The 22,305-nt window shown below is 37.0% G+C and overlaps 1 protein-coding gene across 1 annotated transcript in view; it reads left to right on the top strand.

The window, feature by feature from the left end:
* Nucleotides 1-207: 207 nt before the first annotated feature.
* Nucleotides 208-22,305, top strand: part of LOC129744672 (dipeptidyl peptidase 4) — a 36,822-nt gene continuing 14,724 nt past the window's right edge. Inside the window, exon 1 of the mRNA XM_055737311.1 lies at nt 208-654. The gene's annotated coding sequence lies outside the window, so the exon portion shown is untranslated. The remainder of the gene's footprint in view (nt 655-22,305) is intronic.

The raw sequence follows: 22,305 nt of genomic DNA on the forward strand, positions 1-22,305 counted from the left end.
TATTACAGGTGCCATTTGACAGTTTCTGCATAGATTGGCGACATTTTTCTCAAACCCTGGTGACAAATACATAGCTTCTTATATCTATGATGCAGAGGTATTACAATGCTTTCCCGGTGTCAAAGCGCAATTTGCGCATGCCTAACAACTTGGGCTTCGAATCTCACACTTGTTTATTAAAATAATTATGCTCACTATGACGAAAAGTGTCACCTAGTACCTACTGTTTTGCAGATTTTCGTCTTTTGCAGGATTGACACTCAATTCTTCAGTTTGTCCTGTCAATATTTTGACACACTTTTTACTGTTCAGTCCTAAAAGGCATACTTCCGAAACTATTCAATTGTTAGTGAATAAGGCGTGATGTTAAATTATTGAAAGTAAAGAGTAAAGTTCAAAGTGTTCAATAGTTTATAAATGTCTTAATATAAATCTTGTTAAACATCGATGTATCAACGTTGCGAAGAATTTTTTTTTTCTATCGCCTAAAATAAATGATGTGCTTGGGTGTGTGTGCTAAAACAAATTCTAAGATGAGGTGACTTTGGAAATAGAAAAATCAACCGAGCTTCCGCTTAAGCTCTTCGTGCGTTTAGAAAATTAATATTTATGATAATGTGTGTACATTGGAGTTGGTAGAATCTACTAAAAAAGGTAAATTTTATTCTTTAAAATGTTCTTACAGTGCGAAGCAATCGGGTTTTTTCACTCTCTGAAACTCGCCTCATATTCAGAGGTGGTTTTTTTCAATCACATTTAGCTGGACCTAGGAATAATTTTTTCATCGTCAGTTTTTTTATAAACGTTTTTCATTTCATCATTTCTTTGGAGTTTTAAATTAATTTTCGATTTTTTATTCATAAAAACGCATGAAACGATTAGAAATTGGAATGCAGCATTGAAACTATGAGAATGCTTAACCAAATGGTGTTGTTCTCTGTTGAGTTTTTCGAAGGCTTTCATTTCAAGAGCATGAAGAAAAATCAATTCAATCAATCAATGTTGTTGGATTGTATTAAATATCTTGTTAATGAGTATGTATCGAACTAAATTTAGTGAGTTTAGAAAGAGTGTTTCAAGCTGATTAATAGAAATCATATACAAATACTAGAAACCCCTCAATTTATTTTTCCTGAGTTAAAATAAGTTTTATTATTTTTTACTATTTTTTAACATCAACTAAAAAAATAAATAACAGAAATTTGCAAAAAAAAAAAGAATAACAATAAATTCAGACAGTTTGTTCATGATAGTTTGATAAGTGGAGTGAGTTGAGGTAGATTTGTGGGGTGAGGTTGTGATCCTTGTACAAACTACACGTGTTTGCTTGCACACTTTTTACTCTCACAAAACGGTTCCACATTAGTCTATTTGGAGCCTTTTTCCAGAATTATTGCTTTGGAAACTATTTGATTCCTGTATCAAAATTCTATGCTCAAAATCTTCATCGAAGTATGTATTAGAAATTTCAAATAGAAACTTTATAATCAGAGTGAAGATTTTGGCATTTGGCAATTTTTATACATGAGTTGAATTCAAAATTTTCATTCCACCAATCGGTTTAGAGTTTTTATAAATGTCTCAAATGCCAAATACGAATCTAAGTTCCGATTGTTTTTATTCGGAAATTGTTAAATAACAATTCAATTATTACTAATTTCTGGTAGTGTATGATGAACGTTAATAAGTTTCCGTTTCTCGCTCTTTTTAACATTTATATACTTCCTTGTATTTTTTCTATCCATCAATAAATTTTCATTGGTCATATTCTTTCTCGAAGAATAAATTTTACCGAAAAATAAAAAACTTTAATTCAAATTAAATTAAACGGTTGTTATCTCCTAAAAGTAGATACTTTTCAAGCAAACAAACCTTGCTACAGTTACAGTTAAGAAGTTCTGGATTGGAAAGTTAACGCCAACTTTAACTGTAGCAAGGTGACACATTTTGGCATCATTGATTTCTTAAAATAAAAAACACAGATTTTTTGACTTGCACAGGGTTTTGAGTTAATAAACACAAGATTTCAACAAAAAAAAATGTATTCACAAAAAAAAACCATCTCATAACGCTTCTAGTGAATTAAATGATATTGGACCTGGATGCTTTGCAAATATATGATATGTAAATAGAAATGTGGGATACTTTTCGAATAATTTGAACGTCAATTGAGGAAAACATTGACTACGTGATGCGATATCACATAGAAGGTTGGGATATTACACTACACGACATGTTTGCATTCTGTACATCGTTTAGATCAGGGGTGTGCAAAATGACACTGATTTAATTTTATTTAAAAAAAATCCTTATGCTGACTAATCGCTGTTAATCTATTCTCTGCCAAATGGGTCATGGATTAATAATTTGTAGAAGTTTACGGTGATAACTATCGGATGATAACTATCATTACAATAGAGATTCAAATTCATGTGTTGTTAGTTTGAAATCTTTAAAGAGAAATTAAAACCCGTTTTTAAATCAAGTCGACAATATTTACCAGCCGTAATCAATCAATTTTAGTAAGTTTTATGACAATTTTTCAATTATTCAATTTTTTTGATTGATTTGCACTTCTTTGCAATCATTCGTTGTTCTATAAACATTTGCATTGTTTTTTTTTTTAATGAAAAGTGCAAATTTATGAAGGCCGTTCACGGCTTATAAACTATTTGGTACTTACATGTTTCAAAGGTTTTACTAATTTGATTGAAACACCACTGCTGGGGCTGGGACAAGCTTTCTAAAGCGAATTTATGAAAATCTTATGACATTGGTGTGAATTGTCATGATCCATTCTTAAAATGCTGCCAAACATAGATAGATTATGTTTGGCATGATTTTTCGAAACAAAAATATTTCACTTGTTATTGGTTTCAGTTTTGTCAATATTTCAGTGCTAACGAAACAAGCCAGTTTTTATAAATAAATAAATCTTCAAAATAACTTATCTTCGGAACATATTTACCATTCGACATATTTTTTTCTTGAGGCTTAGAGAATAATCACTTTCCCATTGGATTTACAAGATGCCCATGCTCGACTTTTTAAACACTCCAGATTCCGGTTTATTACCGGATATCCGAGAAAAATTCGAGACAAGTCCGCTGGAATGGAAACTTGACCGACTTTTGCGACTTTTGACATTTATTCACATTAGTAGCAAAATGAAGCATTAAGTTATTCTGCAAAATTAAGAATTAAATTAAGATAAAATTTGATATTTGATTTGATACTTTCCGGCAATGGTCCGAAAATCGCTCAAGAAAAGCAATCAAGATTCATTTCAAGCTAGAAAATGTCTTCTTTGATCACTGCGATACCCACGTGGTTAAAGTTAAGGTTGTACGTTTTTCAAAAATTAACACTACAGTGTTATACACTATAGTTATAATACAAAAAAATCAACCGAGCGGCATCGTGTGCGCCCTTTGCTGTTCGTAACGTAGTCAATCAGAGATGATTCTTGATTGATTCTGAGCGTCGCTCACTGGCTGATTCAAAGCCATTTAGCCTAGCATCATTGTCGATCATGTTTGTTATTGATAGACAATCATGAATGTTTCAAATGGAGAATTTGAAGAAATGCTAGGACCGCATATTAACGAAACCTGTCGCATGGGCCTGGCACTTCATTGCAGTTCTAGTAGGTAATTGGTACCTTCTACGCAAAGCGAAAAGTAGACTGATCATCTGATAGCATACATAAATTCAAAATTTGGTCAAGGGAAAACGCGTGTAAATCGGTGAAATCGTTTATTTAAACAATCAAATTAAATTTCTTTTTCAAGTTTAATTAGTATAAAATTCAGGAAAAATATTCAGTTAGGCTTACGCTATTCCAAATCCGAATTGCCGGGCCTTACGCTTACCCCTGCCATCAGATTTTGTACAACCACCTTGTCCACCTTCTTCGCCGCAGAAGGCCAATTTGCCTTGAACTGATGCTCGTCCTTAGCAATTTTTTTGGTCCTCTTTAGGTTCCGCTTGACAATAGCCCAGTATTTCTCAATTGGGCGGAGCTCTGACGTGTTGGGAGGGTTCTTGTCCTTGGGAACCACCTGCACGTTGTTGGCGGCGTACGACTCCTTGACCTTTTTACCGTAATGGCAAGATACCAAATCCGGCCAAAACAGTACGGAACAACCGTTTCTCTCCAGGAAAGACATTAGACGTTTATTCAAATACTCTTTCAGACATTTCTTCGCGAACTTTGACAGTTTCATGTGCCTGAAAATATCTGCTACCTTTCCCCTTCCTTTTGCCGTATAAAACTCCTGTCCCGGAAACTGCTTGTAGTCGGCTTTGACGTAGGTTTCGTCGTCCATTACCACGCAGTCAAACTTCGTCAGCATCGTTGTGTACAGCCTCCGGAATCGCGCTTTGGCCGTCGTATTTTGTTTATCATCGTGATTTGGAGTCACTACCTTCTTGTAAGTCGATAGTCCGGCTGGTTTTCTGGCTCGATGCACGGTTGTAGACGATACACCCAGCTTATTTGCAGCATCTCGGAGAGAGAGGTTTGGGTTTCGCTTGAAACTACCGGCAACTCTCTTTGTCATCTCAGCGGCTTCCGGTTTTCGATATTCCCCCCATCCAGACTTCCTGGCTGTCGACAAACGTTCCCCAAACACTTTAATTACATTTGTAACGGTTGATTTGGCAACTTTAGCGATTTTGCCAGCTTTGCGTGCGATTTGCTCGGATTTTCGCGATGCGCGAGCAAAATTTTGATACGCTGCTCTTCTTCCTTGGACGGCATTTTGACAACTGAAGAGTGAATTCCAAAATCAAAATAGGAGCAACATTCTACACACAGACACACACACCTTCAAAATGAGGGGTGTTCAGCTTTTTTAAATGCAAAATTGAAAGAAATACGTCAATTTGATATTGACCAAATTTTGACCGTATCACCCTTTACATAGCTCAAAACTGATACATATCAGTCGTGATTCTGGGAGGTTGAAAATTATTAAAGAAGGCAATCGCTATCGAGACGCTCGGTTGCTGATAGTCTGCGTCCCTACCTGCCATAGCTTGTTTTTTTCAGGAATGCTTGAAATATAGGACCGTCGTTGTCATGCATAATTGTTTGTATGCTTTGCTTGAAGAAGGAAAAATTGACTGCTACGATTTTTTCCCTTCCGAATGTAGTCAAGCATGGCTCAGTGAAAGTGATTGATTTAGAGAACATTGCTTTCCGGGATATTGCCATGAAAAGTTTGAAATCAAATAACCGGATTTTGATAGGTTCGAAAGAAAAACTTAACAGGATATGCCTGGATTGGATACGCGCTGAAAAAAAAAATCTGGGATGCTAATTTTAAAGCCATTCGGTTTTTGTTTTGATTTTCCGACGCGATTTCATGCAATTTTATTTCATTTTTTTTTAAGCGCCGATGTGATCTAGTGGATAGGCTGGCGCAAGTCTGGTAACCCAGGCGTACTGGGTTCGATTCCCGGTATCGGCAAGAAAACTTTTGGGTTCGAATCCCTTAAGTTGCTGACAGGTAAGATGTGTTTGATGGTATAAATAACTAAATGCACTAAATATTTCAGAGGGAATGCATCTGTGGTTAATCTGAAGAGACTATTGCAAGCGGAGTGGATTGCCAACCATTGTAGGTCTCTGAAGGTTGAATGCCTTCCCTCGACGAACCATCGCGCACACAGGGGAAAACGATGTAAAAAGGTGATCAAAATTGTTTACGCCAAAACGGAGCGTTTTAGACCGATAGTGTCTTCGGGACATTTTACCTACATTCAAAGCACTTTAAAATGAGCTTTTGATAAAAATGATTAAATATCGGCCGTGGAAGCCCTAGAAGCAATTCGAAGGCCAAGCCACACAGACATGGGCTGGACCTTGCTACCGAAGGGGGACCCATACATACATAACTAATTTATCGTAGGAAAAGTCGGAAAATTGAATTCAATTTGAGAAAAAGTTTCGCGGGCCGCACATGAGTGTGCCGAGGGCCGCATGCGACCCGCGGGCCACGCTTTGGTCATCCCTGGTTTAGATGTATAATTACAACAGAAATCGCGCATAATACATCATCATCTCCAGAAATTACATCGCCCATCGTTAAATTATTTTTGCTGTGTAGGTGTAGCTCTTACTTCAGTTTACTTAGACAACTATAGTGGAATTCGAGCATTTGATAGCTGATAATAAGGACGTGGAAAGAGAGATGATGAGATAGAAACGTTGCAAAGTAGGATGATTTGCCAATCGTTGCACAGCTGCTAAGCACATGATTTTGGTTTTTATGCTGTATTTTAGTCATTTCAACCAAATTCACTCGATTTTTTTGTCGATTGCACTCATACAGGATTGGTCAACTCAACATGAGCCAAAAGTTCAAGTGTTTGAAAAAAGTGACATAAAAATTTAAAAAATCATCTAAAACAGCTTGTCTGTGCCCAATAGTTGCACAGGCAAATTTTATGTGGTGTTGTCCGATTTTTTCCAATGGTTGCACATTTTGAAAATCTTCTTAAGGCTCAGCCACCATGTGGTTGAGGAGGCTTATATTGGTTACGGAAGCTTATTATGAGAACTTCTAGTTCAAATGCAATCTAATTTGGAGACAGCCCCTTTTGAAGGGGGGTCTTCCATATAAACCGTCCAATGCACAATTGGAAAGTTCGGACCCAAAATCTCAAAAAAACACAAAGCCGTCGGTTTGAGTGTCTAGAAGCATTTATCACACGTTAAGTTTCCAGAAACTCAAATTTACCTCTGAATTTAACCGAAGTCATCTGAGTGAAGTGTTATTTGACCTTATTTGCTAAGTGTTGAGATTTTTTTTTATTATGTCCTACCATCATAAAATTTTATATCTTTGAAATCCCATAGAATGAACTAGAGGGTGTTTAATGCTTAATTTTTAAGTGCCTATTTACTGGTGAAAAAATTAAAGAACGTGATCTGTTTTGTCCCACTTTATCCGTATGAAGAAGATGTGATTTTATAAAACAATTGCTTTAGGACTCACTTGGAAGTCGATCGATTTTTACATGATGAATATCAATTTAAAACTTGAAAATGGACACAACCACGCCCAAAGTTTCAGATCGTTTGACTGATTTGTGCTCATGATATACAATTTGGTATATGAATTCATCTTTTCAAAAAGTGATTTGATTCAAATATGTAAGTGGGTTTATTTGTAATGAACTAGCGATCCCATACGAACTCCGTTTCGCTTTCAATTTAGAATATGTCATGAATAGTTTGAATGAATGTCAATTTACAGGCATTTTCCAGATGCAATTCCGAATGCATTTTTAAGCAAAAATTGCTAAAATGTTGAACACGTTATATGTACGTTCACTTTTTCTGTCGTTTGCTACTAAATTTGAAATCAGGAATCAATTGACCGTGCCAAAACGTCCCGTTTATGAATTTTCGTTTCGATGCGATACAAAATCACGTAATTATTGCAAAGCAAATTTGAGAGTTAATAAGAGCCCCATTTTTGTCGTTTGATACAAATATTGAAATCAGAAATCAATTGAACGTCCCAATCCCAATAAACCGTGTATAAATTCGACTCGATCGTTGCAGATCGGTGACCTCTTTTCCGAACCTTCATCTTTGAAATCCATTCCATTGCATAATAACGTCAATATTGCAAAAAAAAACAGTGAATAGTTTATATCAGCGGTCGGGGAACCGGGGTAAATTACCCCAAATGGGGTAAAAGTGAAATTCTTGGGGGTAACAGCGAATATTTTGTGAGTGAAAAGTGTAGGTATATTTTCATTTTGCAATTTTATGAATTTGTTGATTTTATTTCGAAAGCCAAGAATTAAGCGGTCATTTCGTCTCGCATCACTCGTCGTGTGCAGTCGCTTTTTGTTGCCTTTCGATAATCGCGAACAAGTGAGTGAGACTTCGTCCACTATATCCGGGAGTTAGTGCCGTTCGGACGGTTAAAGGGTGTTTTGTGCCGTGTTTCCTGCCAGAGGCAGATGAAATTGACTTTCCCCAGCTAATCGGGAGTTCAATTAAAGACTGTTGCTAGTGAGTGCTAATTTTGTGGCTAGCAAAGGCAATCGGAAAAAAACAATAGGTCACCACGAGGGCCGCCGCCATTGTTTGGCGAACCATTGTCATCATCAAACGGGTCGTGCTCGCCCGAAACCGAGTGGAGGCGTGGCAGCCATCTTCGATCGAGGAAGGACCACGTGGTTGGATCAATCACCAAAGGAGCCAAATTAATCGAAAAATCAAGTTTGTAATTCTTATTTCTTTTTTCCCTATATCTTGTTCTATTTTCCCTATAGTTATTTTGACATTCCGTGCTTCGCTTTTATTTTTATAAAATATGAGCGAAGGCGGGGGGTCGGACCCGCCTGATGTAGATGGTGAGAAGATCGTCTACGAAGATGAGGAGCATCTGGAGGATTCAGCTGTGGCTGGTCCTTCAGATGGTCATCTTTCTCCGTCAGTTGAACTTTCTACGCCATCTGCAGCTGCGAAAAAGACAACCCGACTCCGAGTTTATCCGAATAATTCATCCTCTTCTGGGCCGTGGGTGGTTTTTATCCGGCCCAAAACTAACGGAAAACCTCTAAATGTAGTGCAGATCACTAAAGATCTGGCTAGGTGGCCCTCCGTTACCAGTGTGACTAAAGTAAGGCCAAACAAAATGCGCGTTGTTGTGGGCGACCGGAAGGCCGCAAACGGCATTCTTGCAAGCAATTTTTTTAATTTGGAGTATCAGCTCTATATTCCGTCTCGAGATGTAGAGATCGAAGGTGTGATCACCGAATCGAGTCTGGAGGCTGAATACGTTAAGGCTCACGGCGTTGGCAAGTTTAAGAGCCTTGATTCGACTTCGGTCGAAATCTTGGATTGTCGCCAACTCATGACTGCCTTCGTCGTTGATGGCGTTACAAAGTATAAGCCTTCAGCCTCGATTCGGGTAACATTCGCGGGAACAGCCCTCCCTCATTACATCTTGATTGATGGAATTTTAAGGCTTCCAGTACGCCTTTATGTGCCTCGCCCAATGCAATGCAAGAATTGCATCAAGTTGGGGCATACTGCTTCGCATTGCTCCAACAAGAAGCGATGCTTGCATTGTGGGGAGAATCATGAGGAAGGAGCATGCTCAGCAGTAGAACAGAAATGTATCTATTGCGGGGGCTCACCTCATGATATCTCCTCTTGCGAGGCATTTCAGGCAAGCTGGGATAAACAGAGGCGCTCTTTAAAAGAGCGTTCTAAACGTTCTTATGCCGCCATACTGAAGAGCGCCTCTCCACCGGCCCAATCTCAATCTGGTAACATTTTTTCTGTGCTGCCAGTTGATAATGATGACACAGATACGGCTGATGAAGTACAACCATTACAACTCTCTGCAGGATGCTCTCGAAAGCGTACTAAAGCGCTTTCTCCCAAAGTACCATCAAAAATTCCGGCTGTTATCTCTCCAAACAGGATTGAGAAAAAACCGACTGTTGTTAACAAAGAACATCAAGTTCCTCCTGGTTTCCGCGGTAAAGAATCTCCACAGAACAAATCAACATCGGCTGGAACCTCGCAAAACCACAACACCAAAGAACTTTCGCCAGAATCATCCACCCAATCTGGGCTTTTTAAACTGTCCGATATTCTAAATGGAATTTTTACGTGTTTTAATGCAGCGGAATCCATCAGAGGCATTGTTACAACAATGCTTCCTGTAGTAAAGACATTTTTGAAGCAATTGATGCAAACTTGGCCCCTCCTTTCAGTGTTTATCTCTCTCGATGGCTAATTTACGCCGAGAGGTCAGAGATATCACTGTTCTACAGTGGAATTGTCGTAGTATTATCCCTAAACTGGATCCGTTCAAATTTCTTCTTCATGAAACTAGTTGCGATATTTTTGCGTTGTCCGAAACTTGGCTTTCTTCTCAATCTAACATCTCATTCCACGATTTTAATGTCATACGTCTAGACCGCGACGATTCTTATGGAGGGGTGCTTTTGGGGATCAGCAAGCGCCATTCCTTCTATAGAATCGACCTCCCTTTATCAGGAGGAATTGAAGCTGTTGCATGTCATACAACTATAAGAGGTAGGGACTTATGCGTTGTCAGTTTGTACTGGCCTCAGAGAGTAGCAGTGAATCAAAGTCACCTAGAGGACCTGTGTTCAGTTTTGCCTGAACCAAGGTTGATCCTGGGTGATTTCAATTCGCATGGAACTGTCTGGGGAGAACAAATTGACGATTGTCGTTCTACTCTTATCTATGACATCTGTGACAGTTTCAATTTAACAATTTTGAACACGGGTGAAAAAACACGAGTACCTAAACCTCCTGCAAGACCAAGTGCAATTGACCTCTCCCTCTGCTCAAATTCACTATCATTGGATTGCCAGTGGAAGGTAATCCCTGATCCCAATGGTAGTGATCACTTGCCAATCAAAATTACAATCACCAATAGGGCCAGCAATTCGAATTCAACAAATATGGAATATGACCTTACAAGACACATCGACTGGAAAAAATATTCGGACGAAATAACAACAGCCATCGATTCTATGAATATTTTACCTCCTTTAGAAGAGTACCACTTTCTTTCTCGTCTGATACATGAAAGTGCCCTTTGCGCACAAACAAAACCCATCCCACATTCATCAGTTCCTCGAAGGCCCCCAAACCCGTGGTGGGACCAGCAGTGTTCCAAGCTTTATAAGGACAAGTCAAAAGCATTCAAAGATTTTCGAAAACATGGAACCCTCGTCCTTTTTGATGCATATGTTTCCCTTGAAAATCAGTTCAAAAAACTGATCAAAGGGAAAAAGAAAGCGTATTGGAGGAATTTTGTGGGTGGTTTATCACGGGAAACATCCTTGAGTACCTTATGGAAAGTCGCACGAAGCATGCGTAATCGTTCATCTACGAATGAAAGTGAGGAATATTCACAAAGATGGATATTTAACTTCGCACGAAAAGTCTGTCCAGATTCTACACATGTGCAAAAAATAATCCGGAACGTGCCTCCAGAAAGATGTGGTCTGGATTCCAGCTTTTCGATGGTCGAATTTTCACTTTCTCTCCTTTCTTGCAACAATTCAGCTCCGGGAATTGATAATATTAAATTTAACTTGTTGAAAAACCTTCCGGATGCTGCCAAATTTCGCTTGTTAAATTTATTTAATCAATTCTTGGAGCACAACATTGTTCCCCAGGATTGGAGACAAGTGAGAGTCATTGCTATCCAAAAGCCCGGAAAACCAGCGTCTGATCCCAATTCGTACCGTCCAATAGCGATGTTGTCTTGTATACGCAAGTTGATGGAGAAAATGATATTGTTTCGTTTGGACAAATGGGTGGAAACAAATGGTCTCCTTTCAGAGACTCAATTTGGGTTTCGAAGGGGCAAAGGGACAAACGATTGTCTTGCTTTGCTATCTTCAGAGATACAAATGGCGTACGCAAAACGTGAGCAAATGGCTTCAGTGTTTCTAGACATAAAGGGAGCTTTTGATGCAGTCTCAATAGAGGTTTTGTCAGACAAGTTGCACTCCCGGGGTCTGCCTCCTCTATTGAACAACATCTTATACAGCTTACTTTGTGAGAAACATTTGAACTTTGCTCACGGAGATTTTGCAGTTAGAAGAACATCTTACATGGGCCTCCCACAGGGTTCATGTTTGAGTCCACTTTTGTACAACTTTTATGTGAGTGACATCGACAGCTGTCTCTCTGAAGGCTGCACTCTAAGACAACTTGCAGATGACGGAGTAGTGTCTGTCACAGGATCTACTGAGTCTCATCTGCACAGGCCTTTACAAGATACTTTAGACAGATTGTCTTCCTGGGCTTTGGGGCTTGGGATTGAGTTTTCCCCTCAGAAAACGGAAATGGTTGTTTTCTCTAAGAAACGTAGACCTGCTCAACCTAAGCTTCAACTCCTAGGCAGAACGATCACTCAATCGAGGAGTTTCAAGTATCTTGGGGTTTGGTTTGATTCCAAGTGTACCTGGAGAGCCCACATTGAGTATCTGAAAGGAAAATGCCAACAAAGAATCAATTTTCTCCGATCAATTACTGGCACCTGGTGGGGAGCCCATCCAGAAGATCTTATCAAATTGTATCGAACAACTATTCTATCCGTTATGGAATATGGTAGCTTATGTTTCCAGTCAGCTGCCAAAACTCACCTCATCAAACTAGAGCGTATCCAATACCGTTGTCTCCGTATCGCTTTGGGCTGTATGCCCTCAACACACAACATGAGTCTTGAAGTTTTGGCAGGAATACTCCCTTTGAAAGATCGATTCAATTTACTATCACTTCGGTTCCTCATCAGGTGTGAGGTCATGAACCCATTGGTGATTGTAAATTTCGAAAGGTTACTTGAGCAAAATGTTCAAACCAGATTTATGTCTATATACCATATCCTCATGTCAATGCAGGTAAACCCTTCTTCGTATTCTCCAACTCGTGTTTGTAGCCCAGACTACGATCATTCTTCTGTCCAGTTTGATTTGTCTATGCAGCAGGAAATTCGTGGAATCCCGGATCCGCATCGTCCTCTTCTGATTCCAAGAATTTTCGAAGCTAAATATAGACACGTCGATGCTGATAAAATGTACTTTACCGATGGATCACTTATAGAGGAAACAACAGGATTTGGAGTGTTCAACGAAATATCCAGCGCATCTCACAGTCTCCAGTCACCATGCTCTGTATATGTTGCAGAGTTAGCAGCTATTCACTGGGCTTTGATTAGTATCGCCACACGACCTATTGAACACTACTATATTATAACTGATAGTCTCAGCTCTGTTGAAGCAATCCGCTCTATAAAACCAGGAAAATTCACGCCGTACTTCCTCGAAAAGTTACGAGATATATTGACCACTTTATCAAGACGTTGCTTTTCTATCACCTTTATCTGGGTCCCCTCACATTGCTCTATAGCAGGCAATGAGAGGGCAGATTCCCTTGCAAAAGTGGGTGCGATGGAAGGCAACATTTACCAGCGTGAAATCGTATTCAACGAATTTTACTTCTTGGCTCGAAGAAACTCTCTTGTCAACTGGCAGCGTAGATGGGACGAGGATGAGTTGGGTCGGTGGTTCCACTCGATTATCCCAAAGGTAAGCCTTAAACCCTGGTTTAATAGATTGAACCTGACTCGGGATTTTATTCGTATATTTTCCCGTCTCATGTCCAATCATTATTCCATGAATGCGGTACTCTATCGTTTAAATATTGCTGGCAGCAATTTATGCGGATGTGGTCTAGGTTACCATGACATCGAGCATATTGTTTGGTCGTGTGAGGACCACCTATTCGCCAGAGCGAACTTTATAGATTCCCTTCGGGCCCGAGGAAAACCACCCGACGTTCCAGTGAGGGATGTATTAGGTATGATGGACTTGGACTATATGTTCGAGATATACCTTTTCCTAAAAGCTATCGATCTTCGACTATAATTTTCTTTATTTTCATATTTCCCTTTCTATCTTTCTTTTTCTTCAAAAAAAAAAAGTGAACTAGATCTAAGTACACAATTGTAATCAAACAAAACGAGTTTGGCTCCTTAAAGCCTAAAGGTATGAGCCGTTTCAAATAAAGAAATTACAAAAAAAAAAAGAATTAAGCGGCATATGCAGAAGGGAATATTTCCCCTGAGGCATTCAAATAATACGCTTTGAGAGCTCGTTTAGTGTTTACGGATACATTTTTTTTTGCTCTTCGTCATGGGGTAATATCCACTTAAATAAAAATGTTTTGGAGTAATGATTCAAAAAGTTTCCCGACCCCTGGTTTATATACACTCAGGCAAATTCTTATTATAATTTTCATAAGATGCGTCTTATGAACCGCGTTTTAGAGTGTAATATTGTGTTTCATAAGAGTCTTATGAAATTCCTTCAGTTTTTATATGAACATCTTATGAAAAATAGAAAAAAGGGCATTGTGAAAATATAATGAACACATTCATTCATTCTGTCAAGTTTTTCATCGTCTAGCGGTACGAAGCTTTCGCTATTGTTAGTTATAAGTTTTCCTTAACAGTTGAATGTCATTGTGATCTTTCTGATTGGTAAGTTTGAGTTGATGTTTTTGATGTGAATGCTTAATATATTTGTAAACTAAAATATATTATTTTTTGTTTACTTTCAGTATGCTGACCGGCTAAAAACGGAAGGTCGAAGAATCGGATGCGGCGAAAAAAATCTTTGTTGGAGCCGAGGTGTTGATGTGCTGCTGATAACACTTTGAATGATTTTATTTGAAACAAATTCGGAAAACAATAAAGTGAATCTTTTCAACGTAAAATATCATTAATTATTCTTATTAGAATTGACTTTCTGTTTCCATAAGAGCCTCTTATGAAAAGCTACAAACCCTCATTGGATTAGGTGTTCATCTTCAGAATTCATTTGCGTCATAAGACAATCTTATGAGTTTCAATGATTTTTCTTATGGCGCCACTTCATAAGAGAATCTTATGGCATGCATAATAGTATTTTTCTGAGTGTAGACGTCCACTTTGGCCGACCCCTGTCCCAAAATTGCATAATTGGAATCAATTGTTCGTCCTTAATGATTTCTATGTGCAAATGTTCATTCCAATCCGATGTATAATAGCGTCAATATCAAAAAAATGGAAAAGGTAATATGGATGACCCCTTTTGCAGGTCCCTTACACAAAATTTGATACCTGAAATCGTTTGCACATCATTCAAAATTCTCGTGTACACACTTAATCTTTTCTCCTGTGGTCGGAACGATTTCATCCTGTATTTTCAACAGCTGAAATTACAGGACAAATCTCGGGACAGAAAAACAGCTCAGGAAAACAGCTGTCAAATTAACCTGTAGCATCGAAATGTTTTTCTCCTGTGAATTGCAAGGAGTTTTGCTACTCCGGTGAGCTCATGGCAGGCTTCTTTTGAAATTTGCAGGAGATCTGAAAGGGTTTCTTTTTATTTTCTTTAAATACAAATAAATTTTCAATATTTTCTTTTTGAATGAAAATATAGATTTTTATTCAAACATAAACCAATTTATTTCGTATTTTTGTTAGGTACTTTGACATGCAACAATATAATATTTTAAAAACACTGCACACGTTTTTTCCTGCCTTTGGACCAGACGGCTGTTTGCGGGCATTGTTGATCCGTTGCGGGATGATGGTCATTTGCACGAACTCAAGAGCGAACTGCCAACCAAACGTACCGGAAACATCTCGCCGACCTGGAAAGCTCTTGCCTAGACCAAGCGACGGAGGGACGATACTCATTTTTCCGCTTTTATCGTTCGGCGATCTGCAGCTCACTTCACACTTTCACAACCTTAAAGAGAATATTGTTGCCGTTTCCAACCACACGGTACAAAAAGACAGAAAAAAATATTGTTTTCTCGCACGTCTGCAACGGACGAACCGTGACTGCAAAAAATAACGAGTTGAAACTTTGGCGGTTTGAAATTTTATGCGCACAAGTGAAAAAGAGAAAAAAAATTGTTGTTTTTTCTATACAGGAGAGCAAGAGAAAGAACATTTGACAAAAATTGGGTCTCCCGTGATTCAGGAGAACACAAAGTCCTGAAATCACGGGGGCACTTTAAGTTCCTGCGCTCTCGTACAAAATTTATCTCGGATCTCAGGAAAGATGAAGCGTCCCGAGATTCGGTCGAGTTCTCATTCGAGCTTCGTTTGAATTGGGCAGTTATCCTGTGATACGGAAACCCATGGTCCCGAGCGGGATAAATGCAATCTTAGTGTGTACCAATTTTCATATGAATCCGATCTATAATAACGTCAATATCGCAAAAATAGCGAACAGTTGACATGGACGACCCCTTTGACTTGCCCCTTCTACAAAATTTGATACCGACAATCGATTGCGTGTCCCTAAAAATATCCGAGCGCAAATTTTCTTCTCAATCCGTAGAATAATAACGTCAATATCACAAAAATATTGAAAAGTTGATATGGTCGACCCCTTTTGCCGACCCCTTACACTGAATTCGATACCTGGAATCGATTGCTTGTCATTCGAAACTCTCGTGTACCAATTTTCATCTGAATCCGATGTATAATAAAGTCAGTATCACAAAAATAGCGAACTGTAAATATAGACGACCCCTTTGGCTGGCCTCTAATACAAAATTTGATACCGGCGATCGATTGCCCGTCCCTAAAGCCATCCGAGTGCAAATTTTTATCTCAATCCGATGTACACTAACGTCAATATCACAAAAATATTGAAAAGTTAATATGGACGACCCCTTTTGCCAACCCCTGACCCAAAATTCAATACCTGAAATTGATTTCCCATCTCTCAAAACCCCCATGTGCCAATTTTCATCACGATTCGATGAAAAATAACGTGAAAAACGGGAAAACAATATTTGTCTTGTATGGACGACCCCCTCCAGAAGAGGTCAACGGAAATTTGCTTTCTGGAGCTTTCAATAATTTCATGACATGTTTTTGCGAAAGTTTTAAATCAACACACTTTTCATACTACCGTTAACAAGCTTTCAAGTTAGCTGCCAAAATACTAAAATAAAAAAATATTTACTTATTTTGAAATTTTTTGTATGACAACGAATTTTATTTCTGGGGTACAAGTTCTGTTTTGTTTTTGTTCACATTAAATGTATTGAAAGAACCAAGAAATATTTTAAAAATCCAAAATTATGTTTTTTGAACTTTCAGTACATCTCTGATGGTTTTTTAATGAAAATTTGGATTCTTCCGTTCAAAACACGTTGTTATAATTCAGGATCAATCGCTTACAAAATTTTTATTGCTATTTTTGGCTGTAAGAACAATCAAACAATGTTATTGGAGGTATACGAATGTTTTAATTTGAAATTTCCAAACAAATTTTTCAGTGGGCTTATGTTCAACAATGGGGCAGGATCAAATGGAATGGATTATCAAAATCAAATTCTGCTAGCTGCCTTAAAATATGATAAAAAAAAACTAAGATTTCTGGTTTTCTGCATATGAAAAAGAAAGGACTGTCTGTCCATGAAGCAAAATTCGAGAAACACACTCTAAAACTCTGAGTTGAGCAAATTTCAAACATTTTCCGAAAAGGTAAACTTTTCAGTTATCAAGATTAAAATATTGAAGTTTAAAATTTGCAGAAGATTATTTTTTGATGCAGTTTTCTTTAAATTCATAAGAGATAACGACTAAAAACTATATAAATAACTTTAATTAATAAGTGCACACTATTGAATTGATACTCTACATGGATTTATTTCAATAAAAAAATCTCATAGTTGCTATAGACTAGAATAATTGGAACTGAAATCGATCCTTTGTGTTTGAATAACTTTGATGATTACATCTCATGATCAAAATTTATTGATACAAAACGTTTTCACTACCGAAAACATTATAAATTATTGATTAAAGACAATAAAAATACATTTTTCCAGTTTTATTTTTAAGTTTCGCTAAATTCACGGTTTCGCCAAATTCACGATAAATTTTATTTTGATCGTGATAAATTCGAAAAACTACTGTATTGACGTTATTCTGCAACGGATTGCTTTGAAAATTTGCTCAAAGGAGTTTTGAGGGAGGGGCAATCGATTTCAGATATCAAAGATTTTGAACAGCGGAAGGTGTACCCCCTTTTAAAATAGAAGGTTTGCTAACTTTTGCAGTAAGTAGGCGAGGAGAGCGCGGTCCTTTAGTCCTTTCAATAAACTCTTCATCAGGCTGATTGTCTTTTGATGTCTTCGTCTTCGAGTGCTTTGTTGATAAACAAACGCAACGTGTCCGTTGAAAAACCAGCATGGTTGACCCGGAAATTGTGTAGATCAGTACACCTACTATATACCCCCCTTGGGTGTACCTACCCAAAGCCTAGTCCACACAAGGCAACTTGGACTGCGATTTCGGTTGCTGAGACTTGTTTTTGTTTACATTTGATGATGTCTCGTCTCAAGTCTTCCGACAGGTATACCCCGAGCAGACTTTGATGTCCGAATCGGTAGCAAACAGGAACCAAAACGAGCTATCAATGCCATAACGATAGCATAATTAAGTATCGCATTTTTCCCGATGGCAAAATTAGGTTTCATTGGAGCATCAATATGTCGAAAGATGATGCTTCTAAATACCTAAATAAGGCATAGAGACCAAAATGAAAGTGCTTTTTGGTTTTGTTTTTTCCAGGATAACACAAAGTGGCATCATTAAAGTTTCATTTTTATGATAGAGCAGGAAAGTGAAATCAAAATGATAGCATGATTTGGTGTTCAATTTTCTATGATGAAAAATCAGATTCAATTGGGTGTTTGGTTTTTTTCAGGATAACATAAAGGGGCATTATAAGGTAAATCAAAGCAATCGAAAGATTCCTTTCAATTCAACCACGGTATGGTTGAATTAAAAGGAATCTTTCGATTGCTTTGATTCAGTTGAATCTTTCAACAAGTGGGCTTACAACACAACAGAGGGCAGGATTTCATTTATTATGATACCATATATGGAAGACTTTCAGCAACCAAGATGTAAACATAAACAAGTTTCAGCAACCGGAATCGCAGTTCAAGTTGCCGAGTGTGGACTAGGGTTAACAACTGTCGTAATCAGCGAAGAGGAGCTATGCGAAGAGGAAAGAATTGGCGCGTGTTAGAGCGCGATCAACCTGAAAATGTGCCTAATTGTAAATGTACCGATGCAACGGGAATGCGTTTTGGAAATCATTAAGTTCCGAAAAAATGCACATGAATTTAAGGAAAGCATGAAGTGAGTGCATAAATTTAGGGGTATAAAATTTAAAAAATTCCAAATACATACAGATTCATTTTTGAATTTATCAGAAAATGTAAATTGTTTGACATCATCCAAAACTAAAACCTAAAACTGAATGTCATTAGCTATTCAAATGGGTATAGAAAATTACGATCAAATCCGAATTTGATTTATTTATGAATAATTTATGATTATATTTTTCCGTGAATGAGGTGGTTTTGTAGTTATAGTATACTTGACATTCGAAATAGTTGGACAGATATTACAATTACTGACTACTTTTTCAAATCGTACTCCGTACAAATGATTTGTTTTTGAAACCCGCTTACTATCGATTTTGATAGTTTTAAGTCTCTACTATATACTACCCACACGAAATTTATTGTCTGGCGTTCCATAGCGTTGCAGTTGGAATGAAAGCGTAACATTTTTTTTTTTATTTTTAGATTAGAAGTACAGAAAAACTGTCGCCTTGCATAACCTGAGTGTTTATGGTGAGCTGCAGTGCAATAAGTATCGCCAGCAAATAAATCTCATTTGTTTGTGTTGCAGGCAGGGTTAATATGAAGAAGGTCTATTCAAGGTAGAGAACTTTGTCATAAAGAAAAAAAAGTGAGAGAACGGAAAATGATTGGACTTGGAGCATAAATAGATTTTCTTTCAAGAGCCCTGATATTTTTGAAGTGATCCAGTATTTTTTATGCTGTCTAGAAGCTGTTAACCAGGAGTTATGGAGTTATGGAATATTCACTTCAAATTTTCATTCTGCCCAAACAAAAAAAACGAGGCAGGATAATTAATATTGCAGGATAATTGACATTGCAAAAAAATGAAAAGGACCCATTCCAGCGCGACTTCACAACGTTTGCAAAACATTTCAACTTTCTCTCCGTAAATCTCATGAAAAAATGTTTATATTTATGAGGCATTAAAAAAAAGGAAAACATAAAATGGATAAATAATCGCATGGCTAGTAGAAAACATGTAAAATTTTGGAAAATTTGAATAATAAAAATGAGAAAAAAAGTGATCAAAATGACACAAACGGAAAAACGACCAAATATTCAAAATGTCAACAATGACAAAAATATCAAAAATGGCTGAATTGACAGAAAGGATGATAACTATTAACTTTCCGAAGCTGTTCGCGAAACATCCGTTTCGGAGAAATATGAGTTGCAGTTTAACGTCGTTCCCCAGGCCGTAAATGTTACCCGATTTTTATGATATTATATTCATTGTGAAGGTTATTCATTCAAGCTACTCAACATTTCAAAATTAATTCGATATGTCTTACCAGCTTTTAAGAAACTGGTTCAGAAAGAAAAAAGTAAAAAATAAAACAATTATATTTTTAAAATATTCTGAAATGAAATGAATTTGCGGCTTTATCGGTGAGGGTTAAAGAGTTGAAATGAAAGACGGATAGAAGATCAGAAGAAAATTCTAAGGTGGTGAAAAGAGCGAAGAGCATTTGAAATAGAAGCTTGACCACATGCTAAATTCTTTGTCCCACATCAATTAACTGTATTGAAGAAGTAGTACCCAATAGAGAAGGCACTACATTTTTCGATACAGTTAATTATGGATGGTTCGACCGCCATGTGAGTGTGCACATGTGCCGAACGTGTCTTACTTTCAAACACGATATCCAATTTTGGCTTTTTGTCATTAGTTTTAGTTTCTTGTCATTAACTTGATTATCATTTTGAAAGAACATACTGGGTCCTTCAAAAATCCCAGTTCTTCAACAACGCTGGAGGCTTAAATATTACAACAAATATTTTAACTACGAAACTGACAAAAATGGGAAAAAATAAAACTCATAATAATTAAGAAAATTCGTTCAATGCATTTCATAGTGGTAACTTACCACTGTTAAGATGTTTGAAAATTGTAAAACCTCATTTTATTGAATCTACCAAATTGAGAATAACATATAATTTCTTTTATTTGTTCTATAAATAATTTGCTATATGAATTTTAGAAGCCCTGTTAATAAAAGCACAATAAATTGTTTTTACAATTGTATTTCGCATCATTTATTTATTTAATTGTTTTTTTTTCACACAATTACTTCATATAAAAATTATGTTTATCATACTGAAAAGTTCATATCAGGCCGAACTAGATTATTCGAGTATTTGTAGACTGGATTAGTCGTACATGAAAAAATGATTTTATCGTCTTTCATACTTCATTTAAATTTTTATTCGTTTAAGGCACACCGGGGTAAGTGTGGCGATGGCTATTAAAACAATACTGTCCATTATTTTTCAAATTTTTGATGCAGAATTTTAAATTTACTTGTAATCTATCCAATAACTATGAAAAGGATACGATTCCAACAATAACGGGTGTTTAGTTACAGCGACTTTTTGGGAATTTTCTATTTTCAACTACAATGTCGAGTTGATGTGCATCTTTTTCAATTGCAAATTTCTCGTAAACTAGCTGGCTCTTGAATGACGGTTAAAAATGAAAAAGAGTTTATTTACCAAAAAAAAAAATGTTTCCAAACCCTACCTAAGATAAGTGTTTACAAATTTTCTCAATTTTCTGTCCTTCATCCAGTACAATTTAGCTATATTTAGCATTCGGATCATGAAAAGTTGGGTAAAGTACTTGTTTGATCTGGAATAAGAATATATTTTAGATAAAATCGGATCTTGTGTGTTGCAACATAAAAGAAACAACAATAATCATTGAAAGATGCCTTACTAATACATAGTACCATAAACTTTTTTCAAAATTTCCTGAGAAATCGAAGATAAAATCTACCATCCATAAATCGGGGCTTAAGAAGATAAGACGCCAGCAGACCATAACATAACTTTTCTCGCTTTGCTTCTATCAAGCTCATCTCTTCAGCGTTTGTAAACAACATGTTCTGTATCACATTGTGCGTAATTTTGTCAAAATTGATCCTCTGCTGATTTTTTTACACTTACCCCGGTGTTCCTTAATTAATAATAAATCAAGATTCCACTTATTTTTAACTGAATCACATAAAAGTGAAATCAGTTGTAGCCTGCAACTCTATCTGTATCCACAATTGCAAGGAAGTAGCACATAGTAGGCCCGTTATGGACAAAGAGATTATAAAGCTTAGTTCTTTTCGAAATGGGACAGTTACGAATGCTTTTATCTCAAAAATGATTTGTTTGATCTAAACACTTTCTATGAAAAAAATGAAGGAAATCTTATGATAATTCATGAAAAAATTTGAAAACAAAAAAATTATCGTTATTTATCAACTTTATTCTTGGTACCTCCCATTGGCCGGCGCACACTTTTTTCAGTCATGATATTGATCAGTTTTTCAGACGTATACTTCGTTTAATCTGAATTTAAGGTGGCTACATCCTCCTCCTTCAATTTCTACTACTTTTTGGTCCAATACTTCTGAGGGTACTGTAAGAAACTATCTTCTCTGCGTGAGCACTGGAGGAAGATAAATTGGATCAAAATGCACAATTTATGGAAAACAAAATTGACCTTGATAGACAAAGTATAATGTGTGGTATTTCAGATTAAACAGTAATTTTAAATT

This window comes from Uranotaenia lowii, chromosome 2, assembly GCF_029784155.1.
Source record: "Uranotaenia lowii strain MFRU-FL chromosome 2, ASM2978415v1, whole genome shotgun sequence".
In the NCBI taxonomy this organism is placed as follows: Eukaryota; Metazoa; Arthropoda; class Insecta; order Diptera; family Culicidae; genus Uranotaenia; species Uranotaenia lowii.